This window comes from Hemiscyllium ocellatum, chromosome 19 (assembly GCF_020745735.1).
Source record: "Hemiscyllium ocellatum isolate sHemOce1 chromosome 19, sHemOce1.pat.X.cur, whole genome shotgun sequence".
In the NCBI taxonomy this organism is placed as follows: Eukaryota; Metazoa; Chordata; class Chondrichthyes; order Orectolobiformes; family Hemiscylliidae; genus Hemiscyllium; species Hemiscyllium ocellatum.
Genome location: NC_083419.1, coordinates 57997801 through 58017999, shown reverse-complemented (window position 1 = coordinate 58017999; position 20199 = coordinate 57997801).

The window sequence follows — 20199 nt, the reverse complement described above, 5'->3', positions numbered from 1 at the left end:
CCACACAACCTAAGTCATGCCTCACTGCATCATAATTTCCCTGCCCCCAGCTATAACTCTTGCCCTGCGGCGCACGATTATCCCTCTCCATCACTAAAGTAAAAGTCACCGAGTTGTGGTCACTGTCCCCGAAGTGCTCACCTACCTCCAAGTCTAACACCTGGCCTGTTCATTACCTAGAACCAAATCCAATATAGCCTCCCCTCTTGTTGGCCTGTCGACATATTGTGTCAGGAAACCCTCCTGCACACATTGTACAAACACCGACCCATCTAATGAACTCGAGCTATAGCTCTCCCAGTCAATATCTGGGAAGTTAAAGTCCCCCATAACAACCACCCTGCTACCTTCACTCTTTTCCTGAATCATCCTCGCAATATTATCCTCTACTTCTCTAGGACTATTAGGAGGCCTGTAGAAAACACTTAACAGGGTGACCTCACCTTTCCTATTTCTAACCTCAGCCCAAACTACCTCAGATGGCAAGTCCTCTTCCATCGTCCATTCCACTGCTGTGATACTGTCTTTGACAAGTAATGCCACGCCTCCCCCTTTTTTACCCCCATGTCTGATCCTACTAAAACATTTGAACCCTGGAACGTGCAACAGCCATTCTTGTCCCTGTTCTACCCACGTCTCTGTAATGGCCACAACATCGAAGTCCCAGGTACCAACCCACGCTGCAAGTTCACCTACCTTATTCCTTATACTTCTGGCATTGAAGTATACACACTTCAATCCACCTTTCTGGTTACAGGCACCCTCCTTAGAGATCGCTGCATTATTCCTAACCTCCCTACACTCAAGGTCCTGTACCCTAAAGCTACAGTCCTGGTTCCCATGCCCCCGCGGAGTTAGTTTAAACCCTCCCAAAGAGCACTAGCAAACCTCCCCCCAAGGACACTGGTGCCCCTCAGGTTCAGGTGTAGCCCATCCTTTTTATAGAGGTCCCACCTTCCCCAGAAAGGACCCCAGTTGTCCAGAAACCGGAATAGACTTGTCGACTATACTGGTCAGGGTCTTTGTGTAGTCATGAGGGCTGTGTCTGGTGGCCCGGGAGCCCCTGGGAGGAGGTATTCTGAACAAATACGGATATGCCAACTGATGCTCCTGGTAGTGGAGAGCTTTGGTGGGATTGCGCTGAGTGTTGTAACATAATTTAATTTAATTTGTCTTGGTTCAATTTGGTTTAATTTAGTTTCGTTTTTTTTGACTTAGTTATTTATTGAATTGTAGTTTGTGTAGAGTTTTCTTTTCTCCTAAATTGTTTATGGAGTAGTAGTTTGTTTACTGTTATTGTTGTTATATTGCAAGATTGTTCGATTATTTTGAAATAATTTCAAACTTTATTAAAAAATTCAAAATCTTCTCAATAAAAATATTTATTTAAAAAAAAGCTAATGGTCCTCTAGGTTCAGTCATATTTATCTTGGTGTGTGTCCCAGGAACAGGCCGCAGGGCACAGAGTCCTGTGTCACGGAGCTGCTCAGGACAAACCTCAACAAAAACTGATGCATCTCTCTCCAGACTTCCTTTGCAGCAGGAGATTTGTGACAGTCTGTACAGCTCCCCCATCCCCAGCCACTTTGAGGGCAGTGTGCAGGGCACACAGAATCCGGACATAAATGGAGGATCTCACCAGTAGTGCACTTCTCACTATGAATTGCTGCTTGTTGGAAAGTTCTGGTGATGAAGCATTCTGCCAAACGACTTTGACAGTCTGCTCAGGGAACCAAGGGATAGGATCCACCCTCTCTTCTCGCAGGGTCTTGAGGATGCTACGTGCTGACTCACAGCCTGGTTGACTTGTAGCCAAAGGTATTTTCCTTCATTATGACCTAGAATGCACTACCTGAAAGCAGGGTGATGGAATCAGATTTAAAAGACATGGTTTTAAAGAAAAATAACTTGTCGGTTAAGGTGAAAAATCTGGCGTGGGATTTAATCAGACAAGTCTATCAAAGACCTGGCATAAATATGACAAGTTGGAAAGCCTCCTTTTGTGCTGTAGGATTCTGTGTCTCCATTATAGTATTAAAATTCAGACAGAGATTTAGGGAAAAAAAATTAATTATGGCTATTGTTATATTATGCTTTAATATAATCTTGCCTTTGAGACAGAAGCTCATATGTGAAGTCTCGCTGTGAAGACTTTACAGTGCACTCCATGAGGACCACTCAGCTCCTGAGCTCATTACAGCTTTAATTCAAACACAGCCAAAAGATCTGAACTCCAGAGGTGAGAGTGACAGCATTAATGACAATGTTAATGCTGTATTTGACCGTGTGAGCACTAGCAAAACTCGAATCAGTGGGAAATCGGGGGGGGGGGGGGGGGGGTGCTCTCTGCTGGTTTGAGTCATACACATGAAGATAGGAGCAGGAGTAGGCTATTCAGCCCATCAAGCTTTCTCTGCCATTCAATACAATCATTGGCTGGTTGAACACTTCAATGCCTTTTACCCAGTCCATCTCCAAAACTCTTTAATACGTTGATTATCAAAGATTTATCAACTTCTACTTGAAATATACTCAAAGACTGAGCTTCCATAACCCTCTGAGGTAGACACTTTTAAAGATTCATCAGCTCCCAATTTAAGGAATTTCACATCTCAGTACTAAATGGTATCCCCTGATTCTGGACTTCCTGATCAAGGGAGACATCTTATTTGTGACTACCTCTGTCTACCCTTTTAAGTGTCTTGAACATTTCAATGAAACACCTCTCATTCCTTGAATATGAAAGATGCAGTTTACCCAATCTCTGTTATAGGACAGACTGCCATAATGTTAACAGGTCTGGTGAACCTTCATTGCACTTCTTCATATGGGAATAATACGTTTCTGAGATTAGACAACCAAACTGCACACAGTATCCCAGACGCAGTTAACCAAACCTCCAAACAATCAAAGCAAGACTTCACTACTCCTATACTCAAATCCTTTTGCAATAAAGATGAACATTCCAATTCCTTTCCTAATAGCTCATTGTATTTACACGTTCGTCTTCAGTAACATATTGACACGGACAACTAGGTCCTTTTTATGGATCTACACTTTCCATCCTCATCATCTAAGAAATTCTCTGCACATCTGCTTCACCTAACAAAGTGGATAATCTCATAATTTTCCACATTATATTCCATCTCGTAAGTTCTCACCCATTTACTAAGCCTCATCAAATCCTCCTAAATTTGGTTCACATCTTCTTTATAACACAATTCCTACTTAGCTTTGTATCAACAGTGAATCTCCAACCATCAACATCCCTGGGGTTACCATTGACCAGAAACTCAACTTGACTCACCAAGTAAACACGGTGGTTACAAAAGCAGATCAGAAGCTAGGAATACTGTGACAAGTAACAGACCTCCTGACTTCCTAGAGTCTGCCCACTATTTACAAGACACAAATCCAGAGTGTGATGGAATGCTCCCCACTTGCCTGGATGGGTGCAGCTCCAACAACACTCAAGAAGCTCGACAGCATCAAGACAAAGCAGCCCGATTGATTGGCACCATTTCCATAAGTAATCACTCCTTCCAACACCAACACTCAGTAATTGCTACGTGTACTATCTACAAGATGCGCTGCCGAAATTCAGCAAAGATCCTCAGATCTTCCACAACCACTTCCACTGGAAGCACAAGAACAGCAGAAACGGGACTATCTGCAAGTTCCCCTCCGAGCCATTCATCATCCTGGTTTTGAAATATATCACTGTTCCTTCACTGCTGCTAGGGTAAAAACATGGACGTTCCCCTCGAAGGGCAATGTGGGTCCACCTCTGGCACATGGACTTGAGTGGTTCAACTTAACTACTTCATCAATGACTTTTCCTTCATTATAAGGTCAGAAGTGGAGATGCTCATTATAATTGCACAACTTTCAGCACTCTGTAGATACTGAAGCAGTACATGTCCAAATGCAGTAAAACCTGGACAATATCTAGGTTTGGGCTGGTAACAGCAAGTAATATTTATACCACACGAGAGCCATGCAATGGCCTTATGCAAAAACACAGAATCTAACCATCACTTCTAGACATTCATTGGCATTACCATCATGGAGACCTCCATTATCATCAACCTTGGGGTTACCATTGGCTAGAAATTGGACTGTATTAGCCATGTAAATATAGGGGCTACAATAGCAGGTCAGAGGCTAGAAAGTGAACTGCAGTGAGCATTCATGTCTTGACTCCCCAAATCCTGTTCACCATCTGAAGACACAGGTCAGGAGCATGATGGAATATTCTCCATTTGCCTGGATGAATGCAGTGCCAACCGCATTCAAGAACATTGAGTAGCCCACTCACTTCGAACCATATCTACAATGTCCACTTTCTCTACAACTGATGCTAGAAGCAGCATTGTGGAGCATCCACAAGGTGCGCTGTAGAAATTCATCAAGCCTCTTTAGGCAGCACCTTACAAACCCATGACTGCTTCCATCTCGGATTATAAATGCAATAATACATGGGAACACAATCAACTACAAGTTCCCTTCCAAGGCACTCACCGTCCTGACTTGGAGATATATTTCCATTCATTCAGTGTTCCCGGTCAAAACCTTGGAACTATCGAATGGCATCCCTAATGGCATTGTTAGTTTACCTTCAGAGTTTCAAGAAGGCAGATCACCCTTACCTTCTAAAGGACAATTAGAGATGGGCAATAAATGCTGGCCCAGCCAGTGACACTCACATTGCATGAATTAATAAAAATATCCTGGCTGACACTTCAATGATGCACATGGAATACTCTGCTGTTATTCAGATAAGTTAAAGTGCGGCTTTGCCCAAAATCTCAGTTGGATATAAATATCATTCAATTCACAGAGAAACATCTTGGTCAGCATTTCTTCCTCAAAGAACAGCTTATCTGGATGTTGCCTCATTGCTGCTTGTGGGTTTTTGCTGTGCACAAATTGGCTCCTACTTTCCTCATATTAATGAGTTTTGAAATATTCTGATGTCAAGGATTACATAAATGGTTAGTCGCCATTTTCAGATTTGAGTTTTCAATAACTTGAAGTGAGGATTTCCCCATCATCCAACAAGTAAGGAGGCAAGAAATTAAGCTGTAGGAAATGTTTTTCTTTTACTAATTAGCAATGACAGCAGTATATGGTGCTAAATAGAAATATTTTACCAGTGGTACTATATACCACATTATGACCTCAGCTTTAATGCTTTGGTGCTTGTTTGTGTGATTGTTTGGTCAAAATAGATCAACAATAAAAGATCATGATCACAGAATTTACAGCCTGAGGAGTCCAGTGTCTCCTTTGGCTATAAATTCTGTGATCATGATGTTAACCTCCACAACCAGTAGTGCTTCCAAATAAACCTGTTGGATTATAACCTGGTGTTGTGTGATTTGTTAACTTTGTCCATCCCAGTCCAACACCTGCATCTCCAAGTCATAAACTAAATGAGTGGAATTCCACTGGAGCTTTACACCCCCTACTGGTAAAAGGCAAAACTACATCCCTTTTCAAGTTTAAGTACAGTTATCTGAGACCATATTTAATGACACCACAATGGCAGATGGTACACTACACATGTAGTTTAGACATTACTGATAGAGCTATCCAGATAGCCACTGAATCAAGGACAGAAAAGAACACATACACCTTTCACTCTAAACTTGTCATTGCTTTCCACTTGCTGCACTCTCTCTCCCTGTTCTGCTGCTGCTGACTAGTATCTTCAGCTTCCCACTCCTGCCTCCTCTCCTACCTGCTCCCTACTATTCACCACTCCCCTTTTCCATTCCCTTCTTGATCTTCTGCTTCCCCCTGGTGGTCCTTTTAGCTTCTCACTCCCTGCTTCTGTTACCTTCTCTAAGCAGCCAGGGAGAGGGTGTGGGGTGGGAATGGGAGGGAGCCGGTGGGAATACTGGAGTGCTATGGAGAGCAGCATGTGGGAGGGCCAGGGAGGTCTGAAGGTGTGAGGATCAGGAGGGAGTGATGGGCAGCTGGAAGGAGTGGTAGCAGCATGATGCAGACCCAACAAGTTCAGCAGTGGGACAATCCATGAACCACTGCAGGCATTACAAATAGATCAACTCTGGCGAACATTAGATTAGATTAGATTCCCTACAGTGTGGAAACAGGCCCTTCAGCCCAACAAATCCACACCAACCCTCCGAAGAGTAACCCATCCAGACCCATTTCCCTCTGACTATTGTACCTAACACTATGGGCAACTTAGCATGGCCAATTCACCTAACCTGCACATCTTTTGGATTGTGGGAGGAAACCGGAGCACCCAGAGGAAACCCACACAGACACGGGGAGAATGTGCAAACTCCACACAAACAGTTGCCCAAGGCTGGAATCGAACTCGGGTCCCTGGCACTAAGAGGTTGCAGTGCTAACCACTGAGCCACCATGCCACCCTTTAAAAGGAAGTATTCACTTCTTTTTTCCAGGAAGAAGAAAGGAAGAAAAATGTAATGATCTGGAAACAATTCAGTACATTTAGTTTATTATATGCATTTGTGATCCATTTCTGTTTTAATTATATTAGAATTCAAAGGTTTGATAAAACAACAGCACAAAAGAAAATCCACAAACTCTTCCAAGACCGTTGTTTTATATATATTAGGTACTTTAAGGTTTTCCAATTGTTCAGTTACAGTTAATTAGAAATGACAATAAACTCTGAACACAGTAGGAGAAAAAGAAGAGAAAACCTTGAGAAAATAATATTTCAGAGGAATGTTTTGAACAGTTGTTATTTCTAAGATCAAGTGACGTGTTATGTTTTGTGAAAGGAATAAAGTGTATTTTTATTCAGAGGAAATGTGAAGAAATTCAGTTGGACCTTTCTCATCCAAATGGTCTTTGTTTTAATGCTATTCTCTATTAGCCAAATATTTCAAAATCAAAGATATTAAATCAAATCTGTGAATCTAGTTGCAGCTTGTATTTTCACCATATCTACGGAGACCATTTGGAAACCTGTTTTTCAAGTAATTCTAATTTCAACTAGTGTGGTGAACGATATGGCACCCATTTGTTTAAGAGAGGGATATGGGTCAAGGAGAAATCAACTGACACTTCCCACAATTTACTTACTTCTGCCCGTAATGGGTAAACCATGTTACGTCAATTGTTCTAGAACTCCTGAAGTTTGTAGGAATAGATATTACTCACCAGCATAAGTTGAATCTGATCAAAGAAATTGATTAGTGAGGAATTTGATTCATGTGATGTACAGCCTCTGATACTACATAACTTTGACTTGCAAACATACTTTTATGTTTAATTATGTGAATAATACTTTTTAAGAGACAAATCTCAAGTAACTCACTGAAAAAGATGTATATCTGGCTTTCCTTTCAGCTATACAATTTGAGCTTTAAAAGTTCATTATAAGAAGTTTGCTTCATCAATAAAGGTATGATAAAGCCCTATAGTTGTTGGCAAAAAAGTTTGACAAGTTATTTACTATTTATAAAGAACATCAAAGTGAGGATTAAATCCTGAAATTAAAATATATCAAGTATAAAGGGGTAATCAGTAACCTTAAGGGGGCTTTCACAATTGGGGATAAGCTCTTACAGGCTTATAATTTGCAATTATCCAAATATTCTCTGTTGGCATTGAAAAGAATTGCGAAATTACCAATGACTCTATTGCAAGTGGGAAGCGCCCCCTGCAGTCTGTGTTTTGCCAAAACAGTAGCAGTGCCAAAATAAATTCACTGGAATCTGTGGCAAATGGAAATTACAGAATATTCTCAAGTGTACAATATTTGCTGCAAATGGGAATAATGTCCTGCAAAACAAAATATTTGAAGGATTTGTGCTGAACCCAATAACATTTTCAGGAATTTAGAAATTTCTGAAATATTTTAATAACCTTTCAGTTTAGTTATTTGCAATATGAAGTTCATGGTTGCTGTGAGCTATATCTACAGGAGATTCTTCATACTTTGTTAGATATGGTATGGAATAAACCTACAGAGTAGCATGAATAATTTTCGATTCAGAGCTAAAGAGCTCCATATTTCTTCATATGCAAAGGGTTCTACAGTCTAGACGTTTGCAAAACCATTTCAAGTTGGGAACTTTATACACGTCTGTGACACAAGAATATCAATGGGTCCCAAGGTTGTTCAATTAAATTTTTCCATGTTTGTTGATATTGTCACAAAATAATTTCTATTGTTTTCAAATACATAACATCAAGTAACATTGAATCATTAATATAGATTTTGTATGTGGTGGATACTGGGATCTCCATCTATTGCATTCATATTTGTATGGTCAGCTCTCTGAATTCAGGTCTGAAGGATTACAAACAGCAGGTAAAGGACTAGTATCAGAACATGATTAGGAGATGTTTGTGTCGTGTAAATGTGGACTCATACACCCACATCATGATACACACATCAGATTTCCAGCACTAATGAACTCTGGAACTAACACTGCTATCTCTTAAGTGTGGCAACAACCTACATTTATATAGCACCATTAACATGGAAAAACATGCCCGAGTCCTTCACTGAATACATAGCAAGTAATGGAAAATTCTGGTCAGAGGGTAAGCTCTAAGGAACACCTTCAGAGAGAAGAGACCAAGGGTCTCAGGGATATGTTGCAGCTGAAGGCATGGCCAGTAACAATAACGTGAAAGGAAAGGGGGTGCTCCATGAAAAGCTCAGTGGATTTGTAGGACACAAGGGTGTACTGTACACTTAGGGCAAAAGATTGTGAACTGCTTTAACATGAGAATTGGAATTGGAATTTAGAATTGTTGGGTACCAGAAGGAAAGAAGAGGAGTGATGGGGAGCAGATACGGGGATGTTTGAGAAGGATTGGTTTGGAAGACTGCATCTAAGAGGCTAGAAAGCTGCCTGCAAGAAGTACAAACTATATAGGCTGTGTGTGTTTATGTCATAACCCAAGGATAGAATGAACTGTCGATCTCATGCTTTAGTCATTTCAAAATATCTGTATTGTCAACATTCATATGGGCAGCACTAGGTAAACTAGGCTGAACTGGTAATCCTGATCATGAAAACCTTTAAATCTATTGTTAAAACTAACTTGAGAATGTAACTTTAAGAAAGTTCTGGGGTTTACATATGAAAGATCCAAAACTAACATGGTCATTCTAAAAGGTGAAAGACTTCGCTCACAATCCAATTTCATTTCTGTCATATATCATTCAGTGGCATCCACACTGTAATCTTTTGCTATAAATACTGTATTGTATGATCTTGTACTCCATTAACACCTGATGAAGGAGCAGTGGTCCGAAAGCTAGTGCTTCTGAATAAACCTGTTGGATTATAACCTGGTGCTCTGTGATTTTTAACTTTTTAAATCAAAGTAATCTAAAGGTGCACTCTCTATCACTTTACAATAGTTGTATTAAAACAGCTTGACAGAGACTAAAAGTAAGGTTCAAATTCCCCATTTTTAGTCTTTATCAACTGCAAAGTCTTATACCTAGGTGTTATGACATTGAAGGCGTGTATTGTACCTTTAAGAGAGAGTGAATGCTGTTTTGCACTGAGAGCTAACAAGCACCTGTCATTTGACTAACTAGCAGTGTACTGGAAAATTGAAAATATGTAACATTTGACTATGAAACAGATACCTGAGTTGGTTGCTGTTTTGACAACAATTCGAATTTAACCAATCAGTTTAAATTATGCCTCAGGATACTAAAACCCAACCAAGTGTGAATTTATTGTATTACCAACCTCAAAGCAAAGAGATGATCCAAAGTTTGGGACATAAAAAGAAAGGCAGGCTGTTTGAAAGTCAGACATAGCCACTACCATTTGAAAAACTCTCAATGAAATCTACCTTTCTCATATGAAACATCTTCATATTAAAAAGAAAGAAGGGGACCCAGGGAGATCTTCAGTCGAAAGTCACTGATGACGACAGCCGCTGTATGGTTTTGAAATTAAGTTGATATAACTTTAATAAGAGTTTTATTGGAACCAGTATTTTGTTATAGAATTAGAGGCAGATAATAAGCAGTTAAGAGAAAAGGGGGCTTAGAGTTGTGAATAGTTGTTTCTTAATGTTCACATTTGGAGTTAAAGAATAAATTGATATTATTTTTTTCATATAGTGGAATTTGGGAGTTCTTTGTCACTCACATCTTAACAGATTATGAGGTGAGGTGAGGATTTTTGGGTGTTTGGTTTAATCAAAAGAAGGATTCGCTGCCATGTCGTAACGGTTTGGGGGCTCATGTCCATGATTTGGACAAGTTTAGACAGATCCAGTCTGAGATTTGGACAGATTTGGGGTACAAAAGATCCCAGCAGATTTAAACACTCGTCGAATAGTATCCTAATCTTTAAATAAAATGCAGGTAAGAGAATTTCAGCAACTTGTGGTTGGTTAAATTAAGAGAAATGGCTCTTAAGATTGCTAAAAGGGTTCTGGGGTTTGAAAATGCTTCCAAATTTGCCAAGAACAGAAGAAGGACATGCATTTAGGATTAGCAAATAGGTTAGAATTAGGTCTAACCGGGGACAAAAGGAAAACTGACGTTGTAAGGGAGTTGGTCAAGCACTTAGGTGTGTCAGAGAAATAGACAAGTGCAGTGGAGTTAGAAAAACTTAAGTTACAATTGAGGCAATTGGAGTTAGATGATTAAAAAAAGCAGAGAAGGTTCTTAGCTGAACGTAAAGAAAGAGAGGGAGAGACGAGATAAAAAGAGCAAGACAAGAGAGAGAAAGAGAGAGAGAATTTGAACTTCAAACTTGCAAATTAGTCAGGAAAGTCAAGTTAAAGGACTGATGAGAGAAGGTAGTGATATATACAAATGTGTTAAAACACTGCCACATTTTGATGAGAAAGATGTCGAAGCCTGAAAAATTGGCTAGGCAGATGATGTGGTCAGTGAACTCGTGGGTAATGCTAGTTCAGACTAAGCTGGTATGCAGAGCTAGTGAGGTATTTGCAACACTGTCAGATGAGGAGTCAAGAAATAATGCTGTTGACAGGCTGTTTTGAGTGCTTATGAATTGGTATCAGACGCATATAGAGAGTGGTTCAGAAACATAAAAAAGGAACCAGGTGAGACTTGAGTTTGAAAGAATTAAACATAGTCATTTTGATAGATGGTTGTGGGCCTTGAAGATAGATAAAACCCATGAGGGTCTAACAGAAATGATTCTGTGGAGGAGTTTAAAAACTCACTTCCAGAGACGATAAGAATTCATGTGGATGAACAGAAAGTTCAAGAAGTGAGAAGAGTAGTAGAGATGGCAGATGAATATGCATTGGTGGCATAAGGCAAAATTTAGCTTCCAGCAAGAATTTCATCCTGTAAGGGATAGAAATTGGGAGAAAGGGAGATCCTACATTACAAAACAAAGATTAGTTCTCCATACGTGGAAAGAAGCTCAAGAGGGTGGAAAGGAGGTGAAAGGCCTCAGGCCTTTTCACTGTAATGGAGGGGGATACAGAAAATTACAGTGCAGGTGGTTTAAGAAAGGTGCAGGGAAAAGATTTTTCACTCCCAGAAAGCGGAACATGTAAAGTCACAGTCCTGGTCATTAAAGAAAGGGAAAAAGATGTGGCAAAAGATGCTAAGCCAGTGGCATTAGCGAAAGTAGTAGAGGAAACCCCAAGAAAAGTTGAGGAGCCGCGGTAGAGTGCACAGCCTAGGCAGCGGCTGAGTATTGAGTTAGTGCATGATCTCTATAAAGATTTCACCTCTGTGGGTAAAGTTTACTCAGCAAGAACAGGGGGAGAAAGAAAAGAAGTCATAATTTTGAGAGATACAGGATTTAATCAGTCTCTAATAGTAAGAGATGAACGCATTTGCACTCTTTCTGACCTGTGACCTGAGAGTGTGGTAAGTTGTGAAATAGATAGACATAAGTTTACCGTGCCCCTATGGAATGCCAGCTCAAGATTGGGAAAGGAACAGTGGGAATGATTGACAGAGTGTCAGTTCCAGGAATACAGTTTGTTTTTGGGAACGATTTAGCAGGATCCAAGGTGGAATGACACCCCTTATTGTGGAGAAGCCAAACGAAGACCAGGGAATTGAGGAGTTAGAAGAAAAATACCCTGGAATTTTTCCAGACTGTGTAGTAACAAGATCCCACCATCATTATTCACAGCACAAACAAAAACTAAAGGGAAAGATGAAGGTGTTGAGGTTCAGTTAGTGGACACCCTGTTTGATATAATGATGCAGGAAAAACCTGAACAGGCAGAGGGTCAGGCAGAAGTGTTTAGTCCTGAAAGGCTAATGGATTTACAACAGGAATACGAGACAATAAAAGATTTCTATAGATGCATACTCAGAAAAGGAGTCAGAATGTATTCCTGAGGGTTATTATCTTAAAAGATAGAATCTAGAAGATAGAACATAGAACAATACAGTGCACAACAGGCCCTTCAGCCCTCGATGTTGCGCCGACCTGTGAACTATTCTCAGTTCGTCCCCTACACCATCATCCATGTGCTTATCCAATGATTGTTTAAATCTCCCTAATGTGGCTGAGGTAACTACATCGGCAGGTAGGCCATTCCACACCCTTACCACTATCTGAGTATGAAATCTGCCTCTGACATCTGTCTCAAATCTATCATCCCTCAATTTGTAGTTATGCCCCCTTGTACAAGCTGACATCATCATCTGAGGAAAAAGACTTCCACTGTTTACTCTATCTAATCCTCTGATTATCTTGTATGTCTCTATCAAATCCCCTCTTAGCCTTCTTTTTTCCAATGAGAACAGACCTAAGTCTCTCAGCCTTTCCTCATAAGATCTTCCCTTCAGACCAGGCAACACCCTGGTAAATCTCCTCTGTACCTTTCCTGAAATATGGCAACCAGAACTGTACACAATATTCCAATTGTGGCCGCACCAGCGTTTTGTATAGTTGCAGCATGATATTGTGGCTCCGGAACTCAATCCCTCTACCAATGAAACCTAACACACCATATGCCTTCTTAACAGCACTATCAACCTGGGTGACAACTTTCAGGGATCTATGTATATGGACTCCAAGATCTCTCTGCACATCCACACTACCAAGAATCTTTCCATTGACCCAGTACTCTGCCTTCCTGTTATTCTTCCCAAATTGAATCACCTCACTTCTGGCGTTGAAGTAGACACACTTCAAACCAGCTTGCTGTCTGCCAGCACATTCCTGTGACTGTGAAATCCTGTCCCTGTCCTCCCTACTCTCATCCTCCTGTCCACTGCAATTACACCTCAGGTTCCCATTCCCCTGATGAGCTAGTCTAAACCCACCCAAATAGCACCAGCAAATTTCCCACCCAGGATATTAGTACCCCTCTGATTCAAGTGAAGACCCGTCCTGTTTGTATGGGTCCCATCTTCCCCAGAATGAGCCACAATTATCCAAGAACCTGAAACCCTCTCTCCTGCACCATCCTTGCAGTCACTTGTTCAGCTGATATCTCTCCTTATTCCTTGCCTCACAAACCGGAGATAACTCAGTTAACTAGCTCTCAGCTTCCACCCTAGCTCCCTGAAATCCCGCCGTACATCCCTATCCCTCTTTCTACCGATGTCATTGGTACCTACGTGGACCACGACTTGAGGCTGGTCACCCTCTCCCTTCAGGACCTAAAAGATACGATCTGAAACATCATGGGCCCTGGCACCTGCGAGGCAACACACCAACCGTGAGTCTTGTTCGTTCCCAACAAACCTTCTCTCTGACCCTCTAACTATTGATTCCCCAGTGACTGACACTCTCCTCCTTTCCCTCATTCCCTTCTGTGCAACAGGGACAGAAGGGGAGGTCATGCCTGACAAATCTGTTGGAATTCTTTGAAGAGGTGACAAGTAGGTTAGACCAGGGAAGCCCAGTGGATATGGTCTATCTAGAGTTCCAAAAGGCCTTTGATAAGGTGCCACACGGGAGGCTGCTGAGCAAGGTGAGGGCCCATAGTGTTCGAGGTGAGCTACTGGTATGGATTGAGGATTGGCTGTCTGACAGAAGGCAGAGAGTTGGGATAAAAGGTTCTTTTTCGGAATGGCAGCCGATGACAAGCGGTGTCCCGCAGGGTTCAGTGTTGGGGCCGCAGCTGTTCACATTATATATTAATGATCTGGATGCAGGGACTGGGGGCATTCTAGCGAAGTTTGCCAATGATACGAAGTTAGGTAGACAGGCAGGTAGTACTGAGGAAGTGGGGAGGCTGCAGAAGGATCTAGACAGTTTGGGAGAGTGGCCCAGGAAATGGCTGATGGAATTCAATGTGAGCAAATGCGAAGTCTTGCACTTTGGAAAAAGAATACAAGCATGGACTACTTTCTAAACGGTGAGAAAATTCATAAAGCTAAGTACAAAGGGATCTGGGAGTGCTTGTTGAGGATTCTCTAAAGGTAAACATGCAGGTTAAGAGTTTAAGGGTCAATAAAGAGTTAGAGTGAGTGGAGTTCGCCGATTGTGTTAGTTCCCAAATCTGACGGGCCTCAACGATTTTGTGTGGACTATCAGAATATCAACGCCATAATAAAATCAGACTCATACCCAAAATCAAGATTGGAGGGCTGTATAGAGAAAGGTGGACAAGCCAGTTACTTCACAAAGTTGGACGTATTGCTTGGTTATTGGCAGTACCTTTATCAGAGAAAGTGAAAGACATTTCTGCATTTGTAACTCCAAATGGGCTATATCAACTCAAAGTGATGCCTTTTGGAATGAAGAATGCACCCGCCATATTTCAAAGATACATGAGCAGAGTTTTAGATTAGACTTACAGTGTGGAAACAGGCCCTTCGGCCCAACAAGTCCACACCGACCCGCCGAAGCGCAACCCACCCATACCCCTACATTTACGCCTTACCTAACACTACGGGCAATTTAGCTTGGCCAATTCACCTGACCCGCACATCTTTGGACTGTGGGAGGAAACCGGAGCACCCGGAGGAAACCCACGCAGACACGGGGAGAACGTGCAAACTCCACACAGTCAGTCGCCTGAGTCGGGAATTGAACCCGGGTCTACAGGCGCTGTGAGGCAGCAGTGCTAACCACTGTGCCACCGTGCCGCCCATCCACTGTGCCACCGTGCCGCCCAGTTGTGGCTGGTTAACAAACTGTGCAGGTCTTCTGGATGATGTAGTCATCTTTAGCAAGTCAAAGAAAAAATACATGGTACGGTTTGGCACAGCTCTTTGAATGATTATGAGAAACTGATAATGGACTTAAAGAAAACAGATTTTGTGAAGGCAGAGGTGACGTCTGTGAGACATAACATCGGTCATGCAAGGTTGACTCCAAGGAATGCCAAGACAAAGGCCATCGAAGAATTTCCACGACCAACCTCAAAGAAAGAGGTGCTTCGATTTTTGGAACTAAGCGAATTCTACAGGAAGTTTCTTCCAAACTTCAGCTGCATGGTGGCACTGCTGTTATAACACGGGGAAACCCCTCTGCTAATTTAAACCCAACACACAGAGAAGCTCACCTCGTGCTGTAATCTGTTAAATTTTGAGGTGCAAAGAAGTATCCCAGAGGTCACTATTTAAAGGAAAAATTAACAATTTTATTCTTTAAGTCCAAAAGAGAACATTAGACAACTATTTACAACTCCTTTTTCTTAAATCTATCTTTCAATTCCACTCTACAATACTAGTGCCATTAAAAAAAACCCTGATTAGGATTTACAAGAAAAAAAATCACGTTTCAAAACCAGTCAGCTTTGTCGATTCACCTTTGTAGATTTTCCTCTGTAGATTTCTCTAGGTCGACTTTGGGCTTCTGCTGCACAAATTTTTATGGACAGGTATCTTCCAGGGAGCTATTCTGCTGGCAGTCTATACTTGTTGGTGTTCTTGGCAGTTCTCCCCCTAACTGTTCAAAATGTCTACTTTAATACCGAAAAACATTGGATCATTTGAATGGTTTGACGTCATCCCAAACAGTAAAATTCAAATTTGATTGGATTTTGGTCTCTGGAGCATAATCTAAACTGATTGGCTGAATTTGAATTGTTTTTTGTACCATGGCAACACAACACAAGCTATTTGTGTCAATCAAATGTTACATTTTAAAATTGGTCAGCACACTCTGTGCTTTCCATCCTTGCCATCTTCCTCTCTCTCTTAAAGGTACTGTACACATCTACACCTTCATAACACTGCTAACAGATTTACTGAAGAAGAACACAAACTTTCGGTGGACAGAACAATGGCAGGAGGCACTTGAGAATTTAAAAGCAGTATTAACCACCATACCTGTTTTAATTACATCAAATTTGTTTTTGAAACCCTTCAAAGTTATGATCGATGTTAGAGATACAGGAGTTGGAGCTATATTGCTACAGGAAGATGATGATGAAATTAGACGATCAATTGGCTACTTTTCAAAGAAACCCAACACCCACCAGAGAAAATACTCTACCATTGAAAAGGAATTAGTGTGTTTGGTACAAGCCTTACAACATTTTAATGTTTATGTGACCAACAGTGTGTCGGAGACAGTTGTGTACGCGGATCACAATCCTTACATTCTTGAAACAATTTAAAGACAAGAATATGGAGTCTTATGTTACAGACTTTTCATTTACAATTTGTGCATGTTGCGGGTCATAAAAATATGATAGCAGATGCTTTATCACGGATTTAAAAGATAAAGTATAGATAAGATTAAACAAATACCAATGTTTTTGTGTGTGCAGAAATTAAAATGAACTTAGATTAATATCCTATGTATTTCATTGTAATGGGATTAGGAATTAGGAAAAAAAGCCATTTTTCATTATGTTGGTTCATTTTTTCTTGAGGGGGAAGATGTTAGGATGGCGTGGGCAGAAAGGCATGTACTGTACCTTTAAGAGAGAATGTTGTTTTGCACTGAGAGCTTACAAGTACCTGTCATATGACTAACCAGCAGTTCCAGAGTGTACTGGAAAATCGAAAATACATAACATTTGGCTATGAAATAGATACCTGAGTTGGTTACTGTTTTGATTACAATTCGAATGTAATCATTTTAAATTATACCTCAGGGTACTGAAACCCAATCAAGTTTGAATCTATTATTTTGCCAACCTCAAACCAATGAGACAATCCGATGTTTGGGATATAAAACAAAGGCAAGCAGTTTGAAAGTCAGACAGACCAACTGCCATTTGAAACACTCTCAATGAAACATACCTTTTTCATATGAAACAACTTCACATTAAAAAGAAAGAAGACAACCTAGGGAGTTTTTCAGCCAAAAGATGAAAGACACCGATGACAGTCACAGTATGGTTTTGAAATTAAGTTGATCTAATTTTAATAAGCATTTTATTGGAACAGCATATTGTTATAGAGTTAGAGGCAGATAATAAGCAGTTAAGAGAAAGAAGGCTTAGAGTTGTAAATAGTTGTTATTTAATGTTCACTTTTAGACTTAAAGAATAAATTGATATTATTTTATTTAGATAGTGGAATTTGGGAGTTCTCTGTCACTCATACTTTAACAGATATGAGGAGGGGTGAAGTTTTCTGGGTATTTGGTTTAATTAACAGAAGAATTCACCGTTGTGTCTTAACACTTGTCTTTCTAACATTTTCTTCTGCTGCCCCTATAAAACATGCCTGATTAAGAAGATGGATAATCAGGAAATATCAGTAAATGGGATTCCTAAATTCTGATGAAATCAGAGGACAACTGATTGCAATGTCTAACTTAAGAACACCTTCTGATTTTAAAAAAAGCAATAGAAATTGTTGAAAGTATTTAAGAAAACAATATTATTAGCTAACATTCTATTTGAACACATGATCCTTGGATTGTGTCTCCCATTATCTGAGCAATGTCAATGCCTTGAATGAAGGGATTTAATTATGGTTACTAGGTTTGCTGATGAATGGGCAACAATTTGGTAAATGGACTATAATGTGGGATATGTGAACATGGTGGTGTGGGCAGAAAAATAGAAAAGCAACATTTTATTTAAATAGAAAGAGACTGCAGAATTTGTGGTACAGAAGGATCTGGGTTTCATAGTTCAAATGTTAGTATACAAACTAATGTTCGCATCACACAAGTGTAAGGCAATGACCAGCTCCAACAAGTCAAAATCCAATCATTGCACTTTGACATTCAATGGCATTACCATCACTGAATACCTCACTATCAACATCCTGGATCTACCATTGAACAGAAACTGAACTGGACTAGCCATACAAATAATGTGGCTTCAACAGTAGGCCACTGATAGTGCAGAATCCTGCAGCAAATAATAGCATAGAGTTGTACCTACACCAGGTTGATCACTAATCAACCCAGTGAAAATGCCCAAAAGATTTGGAATAAACTGATTTTATTCTTAATAGTCAGATTTAATTGCACTCAAGCAAGCACAATAACACCTATAACAACTTTAATAATAAACGTTTCACAGAAATATTATAAAACATAACACTGAAGTGGTGCAAAAGCAATGTCCTTAAGTGTGGATCAAAAGGTTGGCATCATGGCCCACTTGCTCCAGAGGTGTCCCATTATATGCCTGGAAAGGTTGATAAAAATATCTAAAACATGACACTGAACCACAAAAAGAGATATTAGGAAAAGGTTCAAGAAGTGAGTTTTCAGGGGTGTCCTGAAGGAAGGATCACCAATGGTGAGGTAATCAAAACAGGATTCTGAAGGGGGTAGAAATGGAAGAGCAGAGTTTCATGATGCATTTTCTCCCCATGTACTCTATCCAGAGCTGTCATGATTTTGGAAACTTATATCAGATCTTCTCACAGTCTGCTTCTTTCCAAGGGCAAACTGACCCAATCTCTCCCCATAACTGAAGTGTTTCCTCCTTTGTAATATTCTTGTAAATGTCCTGCATTCTATCAAATGTACTCACATTCCTTCCTCTAGTGTGATGCCAATGTAGCTCAGCAAGCACAGGGGCAATAGGAAAAAGGGATTTGACGTGCTTTAAGAGAGGTGCAGCAGAAGGTGTACCCACAGTCCAGAGGTATGTTCTCATCAACCTGTTCAGAGCCTCACTTCTCGAGCAGCTGGAACTTGAACCTAGGCCTTCTAGCTCAGAGGTCCTGGATTTCGGAGTTCCATAATTTGGTCTTTTGCTCTGTGTCTGTACTCCTGACGCCATACACAATTTGCACTGGAGTTATGCAATCTAGACTGGCACTTTGAAAACATGTGCAACCTGGGGCTTGTGCGCAACAACCACCTTCCTGGCACCTCTGGTTTGCGAAGGATTCAGCCCTCCCCACATCATCTGCCAGTCCAGGTCTCAAGGTTCCAACAACATGCTGTGCCCTGACAGGTGTCATGGAAGCACAGAATCACCTACAGTGCCCCCTCATGATTTTATAGACTTCTATAAAGTCACCTCTCTGTTTCCAATAGTCCAGGGAAGTAGCCCCAGCCTATTCAGCCTCTCCTTATAGCAGACAATTATCTGGCAGAGACATCAGCTATTCTTCACACAGTGAAATCTCACAATGAGAAGGATGGCTCTAGTGGTATCTTTAATGCCTATTTAAGTGGCATAACCAAAGCCCATCTGAAGACAGCACTTGAATCCAATGTTTGTGCGAAGATTTGTAGCTCGGGTGCTCGTTGTTGTGGTTCTGTTCGCCGAGCTGGACGTTTTTGTTGCAAACGTTTCATCCCCTGGCTAGGAGACATCATCAGTGCTCTGGAGCCTCCTGCGAAGCGCTTTTTTGATGTTTCTTCCGGTATTTATAGTGGTCTGACCTTGCCGCTTCCGGGTGTCAGTTTCAGCTGTCCGCTGTAGTGGTTGGTATATTGGGTCCAGGTCGATGTGTTTGTTGATGGAGTTTGTGGATGAATGCCATGCCTCTAGGAATTCCCTGGCTGTTCTCTGTCTGGCTTGCCCTATGATAGTAGTGTTTTCCCAGTCGAATTCATGTTGCTTGTTGTCTGAGTGTGTGGCTACTAGGGATAGGTGGTCGTGTCGTTTCGTGGCTAGTTGATGTTCATGTATGCGGATTGTTAGCTGTCTTCCTGTTTGTCCTGTTTGACAAATAATTATAGAATCTCTACAATGTGAACACTTGCCCTTTGGCCCATCAAGTCCATACTGTCCCCCTGGAAGAGCATCCCATCTGGACCCAACCCCCTACCACATCCCTGTAACCCTGCATTTCCCTTAGCCAGACTGCACATTCCTGGACACCGTGGGCAATTTGGACTGTGGGAGGAAACGCATACAGGGAGAATGTGTAAACTC